A 12898-nucleotide genomic window follows, 5' to 3' on the forward strand; every position below is an offset into this window, starting at 1 on the left:
AGGACAAATTCCTTCACATCCTTCCACATTTGGGGCCACCAAAAATCTTGTGAAATGAGCTCCAAAGTCTTGTTGAATCCAAAATGTCCCGCAACTGAAAAGTCGTGGCGAGATTGAAGTACTCGGAGTCGAGTTGGTCCTTTCGGGATATACAACCGCTCCTCAAAATACAGAAGATCTCCCTCCACCTTAAACTTGTCATTATCGACACGTTGTTTGATGTCAAGAGCTATAGAATCCTCAATGGTCGCAGTACGTACCTCGCTGAGGAAGCCGTCATCGATAGTTGCAACTGTAGCAAAAATCCTGAATTTTTCTGGTTTCAACAATGTTGTACATTGTTGATCAAACGCTGCTTCTCCAGCCTTTGGCGCAAGATACGATCTCCTCGATAATGCGTCAGATAATCCTTGCTGTTTTCCAGGGCGGTAGGTGATAATAAAGTCAAATCGTGATAGAGACATATTCCATCGAGTTTGACGACGATTCAAAATTCGAGCTGTCATGAAGTACTCCAAATTCTTGTGGTCAGTATAAACAGTCACTAGATGTGCAGCTCCTTCGAGGAAGTGACGCAACTCTTGGAAGGCATCCACTATAGCAAGCAGCTCTTTGTCGTGGATCTCGTAGTTGATCTCAGCAGCAGAGAACTTCCGTGAATAGAACGCAACTGGGTGAAGCTTCTTGTCTATGCCCATCTGTGAAAGCACAGCTCCCAAAGCAAAATCTGAAGCATCGGTGTCTAAATAGAAAGCCTTTGCAAAGTCAAGGTGTACCAAGATTGGAGCCGTAGTGAATGCCGTCTTGAGATCTTGAAATGCTTTTGCTGCTTATGATCCCCATTCGAGCTTGTCTTTGCTTGTTAGACGCGTGAGTGGTGCAGCAACTTGAGAATAATTCTTGATGAAGATCCGATAGAAGTTAGCAAATCCAAGAAAACACTGAACATCTCTAACCGTCTTCGGAACTTCCCAAGATATAATTGCTTCTACCTTTTTTGGATCCATCTTCAAGCCCTCTGTAGTCGCAATGAAGCCCAAAAATTCCATCTCATTCTGGTGAAATTGACACTTCTCCAACTTGGCGTAGAGTCCTCGTTCGCGTAGTTTTTCAAGAACCAAACAAACGTGCTTCTCATGTTCTTCTTCATTCTTCGAAAATATCAAAATATCATCCAGATAGATGACAACAAAGTCATCGAGGTATTCCCGAAAGATGTCGTTCATCATATGCTGAAAGACCGCTGGAGCATTGGTAAGACCAAAAGACATGTCATTGTACTCAAAATGGCCATACCTTGTACGAAAGGCTGTCTTCCATTCATCTCCTTCTTTGATTCGCACAAGGTTGTATATTGGACCAAAAGGTAGTTGCGCTCCTTCCTCTAAGTCTATGGCGCAATCATATGGTCGATGTTCCGGCAGTATATCGGCATTCTTCTTCTGAAACACGTCTTCAAAATCCCTATATTGCTCTGGTATATTCGATGTTGAGATATTCTCGCCGCTAGTTGGAGCTGCATAAATGACAAATGGTGCGCCTTCCTTGGACGATCTTAGGAACGCTCTCGCTCCAATAAACATGGATTTCTTCATGTAGGTTCTACCAACAGGTTTATTATTATTTTTTTCAGGAAATGTTATCCTTCGTAGCCTCCAATCAATGGACGGATTATGATCTTCTAACCAAGAAAGACCAAGGATAACAGGGCTTGACGGGGTTCTAATAATATTAAAAATAACGTGACTACTATGGTCCTTCTATAGGTTCTGATTCGTGGGTAACGTTGCCTGACAATAAGGCTCGTCCATCTATCACCTCTACGTGAACAGGTTTGGACTTCTGTACTAAACGGATCTTGTGGCGTTTAGCAAACTCTTCATCTAAAAAACAAGTAGATGCCCCCGAATCCAATAAAGCTAAAGTTTTTTGTTTTTGAGGGCCTAAAAACAAACGAATTATAAAACAACGGGCAGGTTGGACAGAGAAGGAAGAACCTCATTGTTGTCGTGATATTAGATTGTCTAGCCGCACGGTTCCTACTGTGGCTGGGCGTCGTCGTTTTCCGGAATCATCGCACTTCTAGTCTTGACAGGGTGCCAATTTTGCTTCTTTGGGCAATTTCCAACCTTGTGACCTTCTTCTCCACAGTATAAACATAACCCTTCTTCCATACGCCGTTTCTTCTCTGTTGGAGTAAGAGATCGGACACGCGCCGTGTCGATTTGCATGTCTGTTGCCTCCGAATGTGAGTTTAAGCTATTTGCAGACATAGTCACGTCGTAACGAGTCATTTGGTGTCTTGGACGTTGGTCTTGGCGACGCTGGAATAGGCGGTTGTCACACTTTACAGCTTGGCTAATAGCTTCGTTGAGCGTTTGAGGATCAGGAAGAGATAACAGCAAGTCCTTCACATCATCCTTCAAGCCCCAATAAAACTGGCTCACCAACGCCTCTTCACTCCAATTAATGTCACTTGCCAATTGTCTGAAATCGGAGGCATAGACTGATGCAGAGCGTGTTCCTTGTCGTAGCGATCAGATCTTTGTTGTAGCCCATCGAACTTTATCATGCTCGCCAAATGCTTCTGCAAACACCTCCAAGAACGTTTCAAAGTTGCTCAAGATTGGCGATCGCTTCTCGAACTAGGGAGTAAACCAAGACAGAGCTTGTGCTGTAAGCAAGGTTCCAACAAGCCCAACACACGCTTCCTCCGTCAGATAACGTTCGGGCTGTAAAATTGTTATCAACCTGATTTGGTTGACAAAACCTCGAAACTTGGAACGAGTTCCATCAAACTTATCCGGAAGACTAACTCGAGGCTCCTGTCAAGGACAAAGACTCGATGAGGGAAAATATACACCAAAAGGCTATCTCGATATAATAAGTCAAAATATAAACAAGTAGGTATATTAAAAGGAAACTGGAATGGCTATTGCCACAAGACAAGAAACTAAAGACTCTTGAACCTGGACTAGAAGCAAGAAAGGAGTTGACAAGAGTGAAGAAGCCTTCACTCTTGTCTCTATATATATTATCTAACTAGGGGCTACGTGGCGACGTTCTATAGGACCTCCAATATGTGTTGACTTTGTAGGACACATGCCTTGACTTACAAGGCAAGTTTTTCTACGTGTGGGCCACATAGTTAGCTTGATCTTCAAGCTAACAACATGTGTGGCACATGGCCAACTTGTTGACCACGTTTCTAATCCAAAAAGTCAATTAAAGACACCTATGAAGTCAAAGCAACGTCTAGGAAGTTTCTAGGAAGCTTCTATATTAAATATTATAGAATTAGCTTACTTTTATCTACTTTTACTTACTTCTACCTATTTCTATATGTAATTATTAGCTTACATGATTATGGCCGTGACAGCTCCTTTTGTTGTAGGACTACTCGATCTTGTTGAAATGGAGGTAGAACTGCTTCTTCTGGCGCAGAAGTTTGAGGCTGATATGCTTTAGATGGCGCTATCCCAGATGCTCCATTGTTATGGAGTCCTACCATGACTCCTTCGATCTCTGTTGTCCTATGTGACAACGAGGCAAGAGCATTTATGATGGTGTCTAGTTTGGATTCCAAACTTTCAGCCATTTTAACATCTTAACCTTCGGCTAACCTTCAAAAAGAAGAAAAAAGAGTTTTGACAAGAGGACAGTATTGGTTCAGAGGAGAGTACTCCGCAACCTCTAAAACGCCTTAAGACTCCAAGATGAGGGGTAATCCACTCTCTTGAAGAAGAATAAGGCTGCAATATTGAGAAAGAAGAGATATCAGTTTAGAGGAGGGTAATCCGCAACCTCTAAAACACTAGCACACCTTCAAGAAGAGGGGTAATCCACTCTCTAACAAGAAGGAACTAGCTCTGATACCAGTGATAATGCAGTCTCGACAAACTGTCTTGGACACAAAATACAGACTTGAATTCTAATAAGAAGTTCAAGAAGAAGTGGCAGAACTTGATTAAACAGATGAGTACAAGAACAACACCAGAAAGGTGAGCTAGAACTCCAAGAGATGTGTTGTCGAGACTGAAGAACCCTTCAGCCTCGACTCCTATATATACTACTGAATAGGAAGCTTCTCGAGCTACTTCTGCTAACTAGGACGCTTCTCCAACAACTTCTACTAATTAGGAAACTTCTCGAGCAACTTCCTAGAATCTATTAGAATATTCTAGAACCTTCTAAGAGAATCTTTAGGGAATATTCTAAGAATCTTCTAGAACCTTTTAAAGGAATCTTTAGAGAATCTTTAGAGAATATTCTAAAAGAATATTCGAAGAATCTTCCAATGTATGTCCATGACAGTTCCACAACACGTCAAAAGCGGGACATCGCAAAGTACTAGTGACAATGAAAGAATTGTCCAAGAAATACTATTGGCCTCATCTCAAAGTAGATGAAGAAAAGTATGTGGCTTCTTGTGCCAAATGCCAAATGAATAAGGCAAGTACTCAAAAGATAATGAATTTGCTAAATCCCTTGCCCATACCAAAGGTACCATATAGACGTTTGTCAATGGATTTCATGACATCTTTGCGCGTCATGTAAGGTTATGATTCCATCTTTGTAGTAGTGGATAGGTTTAGTAAACATGCAAAGTTCATTCCAATTAAGTGGGGTGATGGTGTTGAAAGAACAATACAACTCTTCTATGATCACTAGATTTGCCAAAAAGGGTATCCAGAGAATATAGTAAGTGATAGAAATGTGCAATTTTTAATGGCCTTTTGGCAACACTTGATGAAAAGATCAGGGACCGAACTCATCTTGACTATTGCATTTCACCCCCAAGGAGATGGTCAAACCGAAAAGATCAATGCAATCCTTAATATGTATTTGAGAAATCATATAGCAGCTGACCATAGTGATTGGGTATACATGTTACCACAAGCTAAGTTTTGTTATAACATCATTCATTCCACAAGTATTGGAATGAGTCCATTCAAGGTAGCTCATGGATTTGACGCCTTAAGACCTACTGAATGTTAGAAAAAAAAAGATGAGGATTCTCCATCCACATTCTTTTCTGAGGAAGCAACAATGTGGGTCTCTAAAAGAAAGTACATTTAGAAAATGGCCATCCATTTTCTAGAGCAAGCTAAGAAGAAATACAAAAGAGTGGCTGATAAGCATCACCTCGAAGTTGTGTATGAAGTTGGAGAGTTGGTTTGGTTAGACACCACGAAGTTGTCCATTCCCAATTCATTGTCACATAAGTGGGTGCAAAGATGGGCTGGACCTTACGAAGTTTTAAAGGTAATACATAAAGTTGTATACCTCATTGATATTCCGAAGAAAGGCAGGTTTCACCCTGTATTCCATGTCTCAGTGTTGAAGAAATTTATTTGAGATGAGAAAGGATTTCACCCTGAATAAATATTGAGGCCGAAGCCTTCATATGGTGTATGGGATAAGACACTAGGACAAGTAAATGGAATAGTAGGGAAGAAAAGACTAAGCCAGGGCTTAGTGTATCAATGTACTTTTGAAGGATTCCCAGTAACAGAATACCAATGGGTTTCTGCAAACTATCTAAGGCACATTAAACCACTCATTGATGCTTATGAAGCAAGAATGGAAAGTGTGGACAAAGAAAAGAGAAGTATCAAGAGAAAGACTCCAAAACGATGAAGACATAGTTCCTTCAAAAGTGAGGGAGGAAACTTGAAAAGCAAACACACAAAAAAGGAAGCTAACAATGTGAAACTAAAATCCCAATTATAAATGATGTTAAGTGGAAGAGTTAAATAGTGGAGTTACTGGAAAGAGGGGTGCCACTAAGCTAGCTCTCGAAGCAAAGTAAGAGAAGCTCACTAGAGACAGGGGTGAGGCCGTCAATCCGGCCTTATAAGGATTGGTTTGTATTTTTTGCGAAAGCAAAATGTGAGAGTTGCTCCTCATGTCCAAAAAGGGATACAAAGGCTAAGGCAGGGCGAGTCTTAGTACGGATCTAGTGGTCAAGCAATCACCCATTGTACACCCAGTTGGAACGGGGCTCTGGAAAGGAAACAAAGTTCCTGTTTAAGGACAGCTGTTATTCTAATTTTTATTTGAGAAACTCTTACGCTGTGTTACCGTTGACATCGATGGACAGAGTGATGCTTATTCGGGTTCGAAGCACAACATTAAGGGCCATAAACTTTAAAGGATTGAGTTATAGGTGGACTGGGTATTGATAGAGCATGACGCTACATCGTGGATCATATCAAACTCTTGTCTTCCATGCTCTTTCAGGATCTGGTTGTCGCATGCGAAGGATACACTGGATGTCATGATGCAAGACAGAGCTATACGCACGTGGGATTTTCTCTTGGTTCCCGCATTTCTTACTGATTTCGTCACCTTCATCGGAGGGTTTCATGCAGCTGGAATTTGGATCCATCGTTTAGAAAGTGGAAATTGGGGATGGTTTATAAATTAGTGCTTTCGTCGATAATACCTGAGTCGCCAACATGCTCAACACTTACACAATGTAGAGCTACAAGCAATCTTTGATTGCCATTAGACCGGGCTTTTATTCTGCCATCGACTGACCTTTATTATCTCTTGTCCATTGGATTTATCAGCAACGGCGGTGGACTTCATGATGACGCAAGAATAGCCTTACGACTTATGTGGTGATAAGGCACAGGATTTCGTTCCTGAGGTAGCATGTTGATTAATGGAGGGGTATAAATGGTTTGTGTTAGTGTATCTGTTCTGGCAGACGTTTGCAAGTTGAAATTTAAGCTGATGCATTTCCTTTCTTTAAGTGGAGCGGCTTGGTTCAATTTTCTATCACTTAATTGGGAGCCGTATCTCTTTGCCTTGAGGTTTAGTATGGTTCGTATTCTGGATAGAAACGACTTTATCCTGGTCTACGAGTCATTGCCGTTGCTTGAGCAAGTTAAGGTTCACCCACTTTAGTCTCAAATCGCTTTCATTAGCTATATTGCCTACGTTTCGTAAAAGCCATTTCTCGTTAGTTTCAGTTGAAAGTCGAAAACAGTGTTTTCCATCGATCAGCCGTAGGCTTTGCCTTGTATAAGAAACGTCGTCGATTTGCACTCTCTTGTTACGTGGCTACGTATGAAAGTCTGACGAGCACATCCACGTTTTGGAGGTGGGTGGAGGAAATTGGTTTGATATTAGGATCGAGCCAGGGTTCGTGAAAGAACTCAATGGAGAGGCATATGCACCAAGCTGGCGTTAACTCACTTAGTGACACAAGATCTTCAGTCTTTCAATACCAGTTCTTTCCAGGTAAGTCTCATGTCTGATGATCATCTTATTTGGACCTGTCCAAGTGAAAAATACTGTGCGACCTCTCATCACTCTGTTCTTTCCTGAGGCATCAAGAGAGGTTTGTTGTCGAAAACATATTTTTCGTATTGCCAATCTAACAGTGAAAGTATTGTTCGAATCTTTAGCAGAAATTGGATGTATTTGTTGCCCTTTTGTCGAGCAGTTTGTTTCCATTTTGTGGCTCTTACTGTACTGGTAGTCTTTCATCATGTTTATGCAAATTCGGCCACCTCAACTATTACTAAATAACGAGTAATCCTTGAGTTATCCTTAAAATAAGGATTGATTTAACCGGATGGAATAAGTTAAGAGTAAAGTTAAAAAAACACGAACCTAAAAATGAAAGGATGTCTTCCACAATTCCATCGTAAGGCATCAGGAATATTCAGCAAATATTGATGACTTATCATCTAGTTCTCGCTAGGAGATGAATTTTGATAAATCTACTCGACAATCTGGTGGCAGTTAACACTCTGGATCGAATGAGCAATTGCCATCGAGTTCTTATTTGTATGGGTCAGCCTTCCCCTTCACTCTCAAACGTCATTGACACGTGTGTGCATTCTTTAACTCAAGTTTTCTTTAGACCGATGAGTTGTTGTATGGAAGTTGTATATAAACGATTGTCATGGGTTTTTGTTATGTGAGCAACGACGTAATTTGAACCATTTTAGTTCTGACGATGTACTTTTTCTTGTCCTGGTATCTGAGGTACTCCACGTATTGCAATGAAATTGTTGAAAAGAAATCCCGAGGAACTACCTCTAGATCTTCAGTTTCAGCAAATTCGTTGAGCTTGTGGTATCATATTGATTACATACTTGCCACATCTATCCTTCATGTCTAGAAGAGGCGAGTAGCGGTCTTCACACACCAAGTAGGTTTTAATATGCCAAGAGATTAGTAGGTTTTTGCTTAAAAGTGGTTTTCAGTAGTTAAATCATGTTCAGGATTAGGTACTAATCTGCCCCTTGTTCCACATATTGTTTCAAAATCGGTATATCTTAATTATGTTATAGAGAGCTACAATCGACCTAATTGTCTTGTTCTTATAATAGTTGTAACCAGGCCAACTTCTAGCTGAGCAGAAGTGCATCTTCAACTTCTTCTCATTGTGAATTTCATTTAGAGTGATCGTGAAACTGATTCCACAATTTCAGGGTGTTTTATTATGTGTTGGTTCTTTACAGTTCTTACTTTCGTGATGCTGTCAATAGTTCGATGCACCTCTGCAAGGTAGCGTATAGAAGTTCATGAGGTAGTTAAAACGAGGATCATAGAACATGGTATGATCCGAGATCCTGTCATCTACTTTTGGAAATGAACACAATTTTAATGCTCGTTTTGTGCACGCTTGCTGACAACTCGACTAAGGCTGTTGATTTCAGCACCTAATTCAGAATATATGAAAGTTTACTACATTTGGATGCGAAATTCACATCTTGTGTAGAGCGTCCATATGCTGTGGGTCGTTGTTTTCTAGAGGTTCGATATTTTCACCCTGGCTTGAATCTTTTTATCTCGAATTAAATTTTTTCTTGTTGGATTAGAACATGTGCCTGCTTATGCAGTCGTCTCTCTCTCTCTGCACATCTCTACATACTTCTGTACTCTTGCATGCAAGTGACTATTATTGTTTGATAAGTATTATAATTCGCTTCCTAGATGTGGGATTTTCTCTCTTTTAACGTGGTGATGGAACTTCAGAATTTTGTGAGAATCTGCTGGGACACGTAGGTTGTAATGATTTGTTTTACTATATGTTTCGCAGATCGTGAAGTGGTACACGATTTCTGATATTATGTAATACATATCCAGAATTATTTTTTTTCCGCCTTGGGCATATGAAAACCTCTCTATCAGGTCGAAAACGATACGACACTATCCATTGCAAGGACTCTCATTATTGCCGCTAGATTGGTGTTTTCTGAGAACTGCACGGTTGAAAAAGAAGTTGACTTGGCAGCTTCTTGCACGTCCCATGTTGTTCTTTCAGAGAGCATACAGTGTGTTGAGGTTCTGGGTTGTAGTTAGGTGGTGCGTCAAGTCGTTGATGAGGACAGCATCTTTCCTGCCTGAGCTGGGCAGGTAATTTTGATCTGGTATTTCAAGGCTAAGGGATGATTCCACTGAGCCTAACGTTTAAAGTAAGCCTATTTACATTTCTTTCTCCTTGAACCCTATGTTAACATTATATTTCGAGATTTCTGAAGAATGGATATGAAATGAAATTTAGTGATTCAAATTCTTGTATTCATTCCTTCGGAGGTCAAGTGTGACATACAGTATTACCTCTACTAAGTTATGAGTCGGTTCGCATCCTAGGGTAGAACTTATGGGAGGTTATAACTTAGCAGGGGATAAGTTAGCACTGTAGAACTATGTCGGTTCCACTGTTTTCCCATAGCTTTGCAGAGGTTATAACTTAGTAGGGGATAACTTAGTAGAGGAAATATTGTATTTTGTATGTTTCTTTTTGCTGGCTGAACAATGCCCCAGCCAACTTTTTTCAAATTTTATCATCTCTTTCTCTGCTTACCATACTATCACTCCAGACCTTATCCCAGAGATGACCTATACATATTCAGGGAGATCCTCTTTGGTATCCTGGACACTGCATGTATTCTGATGCTGTCAATGTTTGTTTAGGTTTCTGCGACTCGGTTGATGTGCCTTGTGGTATCTCGTTTGAACGCAGTTGATGTGGTGTGGTTCGCAAGCTCTTGGACAATATTTGAGAAGGGCAAATCATAGATACCTGTATACCTAGATTATGTCAGACTCTACGATACGATCTTGGCTTACTACACTGAGTCGTTTGCAGGAAAAATAGGGAAATGGTGAAGCTTATACTTGCGTATGTTCCCTCTTCTATCCAGTTCGCAGGAAGACAAAAGGGGAATGGTGGAGATTATACTTGCGTATGTTCCCTCTTCCATTGCAAGCAAAGTGGTGACGAATGTTGCGGATATCGAGAAGTTGAATAACTTGATGCTGTTCAAGTTGCAGTGAATAAACCTCTTTTGGCCTAACATGATTGTGCCTGCTGGCCTGGCACCCTTGCATATTTCTGGTAGTATGCAAGATAATGAAGATATTGTGGTCGAACTCACGAGCGATCGCGAGGTTTGTACCCATTATTCCTTCTTAGTAGTTCGTCCAGTAGAACTGGCCGCTCATGTGCATGGTGAGCAAATAATGTTGTAGAATTGCAGTATCAGTTGACCATTTCAGCTGTTAGGGTAACCTCTTCAATAAATATGTCATATAGATGTATTAATAGAATGATTAGTAATAATGTGCAACAAAATTTGTAGTTAGTGATGTATACAATTGGATCCATCAAAACCAGATCTGACTTTGTAAATTAGATATTAAATGACTCATTCTTTAAATATTGATTGTCAATCTTCCTTTCTTGGAATATGTTTGAAAAACTTCTGGAATTTTGGAATATTTGGGGTGATGAGTTTGCAATTTATTCCCAGGATATTTCGTTTCATGAACTTAGGACTTGTGGGAATCCACATCATAATAACTAGAACTTTGATGAAAGAAAAGATTGACTGTTTTAGTCGAGAGACGCCAAGAAGCCCTAACCTGAAAGGATTTGTGGATCGGACGGATCCTGAAAGCAATTTAATTTTCTTTTCCCAATTCTAAAGTCGATATGTAGTCAGTTATTCCTCTGCGGGTCTAGAGCTCCCTCTAAATTTAAAATGGAGGTAGACATTCAGCAGATTGGGTTGCACGCTTGGGTGAGCAAACTCGATGGTAATGGCTGCACTCCTTTGCAGCGCGCAACGGCCGGAAACCATACCCCAAGTCAAATCAGTTGGCTGCGCTCGATGGGAAAAGACACCAAGTATGTATCAGCATCCGAACCTCTCCTTCAAACTTGGGATATAAAGTCACTTGATGATGCTGAAGGTGGGACTAGAGGCCTCTACTCTTTGGAACTTGCAGAGTGGCTGGAAAGTGGCACTGTTCTAATAAAAGATAAAAAATAAATACAGTCCATCGACACGGCTCTTGCCACATGGAGACTTCATGTTCCGCGGGGACCATTCTGGTGGCATAATCAGAATAATCTTAAGACGAAGAAACACAAGATTTGTGTGAATCATATCTTGACACTGCACAGGTAGGTAGACAACGTGCACTGCAGCAGGCGTGTAGACTTCGTAAGTCGAGGAAGTGCTATCGTCTGGCACTCATCCCTGTTGTCGAGCTCGAACAAACATCTGTGGAAGTGGAATCCATCAGTTCTGGTGCAGCTTAGAGATGTACGATGGCTTCCTCATCAACAAATCGATCCAAGCTATCAGCCCAAGACATGGTCCCTAATGATCGAACAATACAACGATGAGAATCAACAGTGAGAACTCATTCACTCTTCTTCCATTATCCTACTGTGGTTTTCATCTATTTAGCAACACAGCTTTGGAATCATGCTATTTGTGACAATGAAGATCCTCGAACACAGTTACTGTTCAGTACCAATGGTAATGAACATAAATGAGAAGAGAGTCTGTCTGAAGATATATTTAGCATCTCTTTTTGTAGAAATCGAAACGACATCATTTTGTCATTTATAGCTGTCTGGAGTCATCCTCAGGGAACGGGAAGATAACAACCACAAATTCTCGCAACCGACAGGTATCAGTGTGAGCTCAGGCTCTCAAGATCAACACTGCTTTTCTTGTATCCATAGGACTTGCATTCAACTAAAGACGGCGGTAGATTCAAATTGTGCTACTGATCAGATAGATTTGCTATAAAATGATGAAGATCATGTCAGATTGGTGCAAAGTCACCAGCTGCCGCCGAGTCCGATGCTCGTTACCCGATTGGAAGCTTTTGAATTGCCACGCAAAGACATGATTTTTCTCACTCTCTCTTTACAAGGAGTGTTAAATATGGAGAATTTGTTCGATAAAAATATTCAAAAATCATCCTAGAAACATCACAAACAAGGTGAGCATGACAAGAGTAGTGTGTGGGTAGTAGAAAAACTTACATTTTTGTTTTCTTTTGGAGGAGAGAGTTAAATTTTCAAATAAACTGTGGAATCTTTGGACTGTAAACAACTATTTCTATAGCTGCCGATTTACTATCTCTGTGCCTTTAATGCTAGGAAAGTTGTAGAGTGTAAAAAATAAATAAATAAATAAAACAATGAATTAAGTTCTGATCTGCAACAAAATCCATTACAAGAGACAAGAAGATTAGACCAAAAGTATTTACTAAATCAAAATCCTCTTCGTGTATTTTCTTCCTTTAACATCCTTTGGTAATCATGTGGGCTTCTTCAAATATGGTTTTTTAGAACTATTGTAAAGTTATAGAAAGTATACTTAGCTGTTGGATTTCACAGAATAATTATTTGAACAGAAAAGGTTTGTGGGACTTCATTTCCTTTTTAATTTTCAAATATAAACTCATTTTTATCATTTTATTTTTATTTTCTAAGCTTAAAATGTACAAATTTAGAAAATAATGTGTGCATTTTTTGTGATGAAATTGTATTTTATTTAATATTATTTTTTTAAAAGTAGAGATGGAAATTTTAAAAATTAAAAAAGGTTAAGTGTTATTTTTAATT

General features: G+C 40.0%; 1 long non-coding RNA gene across 1 annotated transcript; it reads left to right on the plus strand.

Moving 5' to 3' along the window:
- The first annotated feature begins 6069 nt into the window (after nt 1–6069).
- Nucleotides 6070–10701, plus strand: LOC149987968 (uncharacterized). Its single transcript, XR_016506115.1, has 2 exons — nt 6070–8778; nt 9065–10701. It is a non-coding gene; the product is annotated as an uncharacterized LOC149987968 (long non-coding RNA).
- The last annotated feature ends 2197 nt before the right edge of the window (nt 10702–12898 follow it).

The sequence above is a fragment of the Physcomitrium patens genome, chromosome 13 (assembly GCF_059467195.1).
Source record: "Physcomitrium patens ecotype Gransden chromosome 13, ASM5946719v1, whole genome shotgun sequence".
Lineage (NCBI taxonomy): Eukaryota > Viridiplantae > Streptophyta > Bryopsida > Funariales > Funariaceae > Physcomitrium > Physcomitrium patens.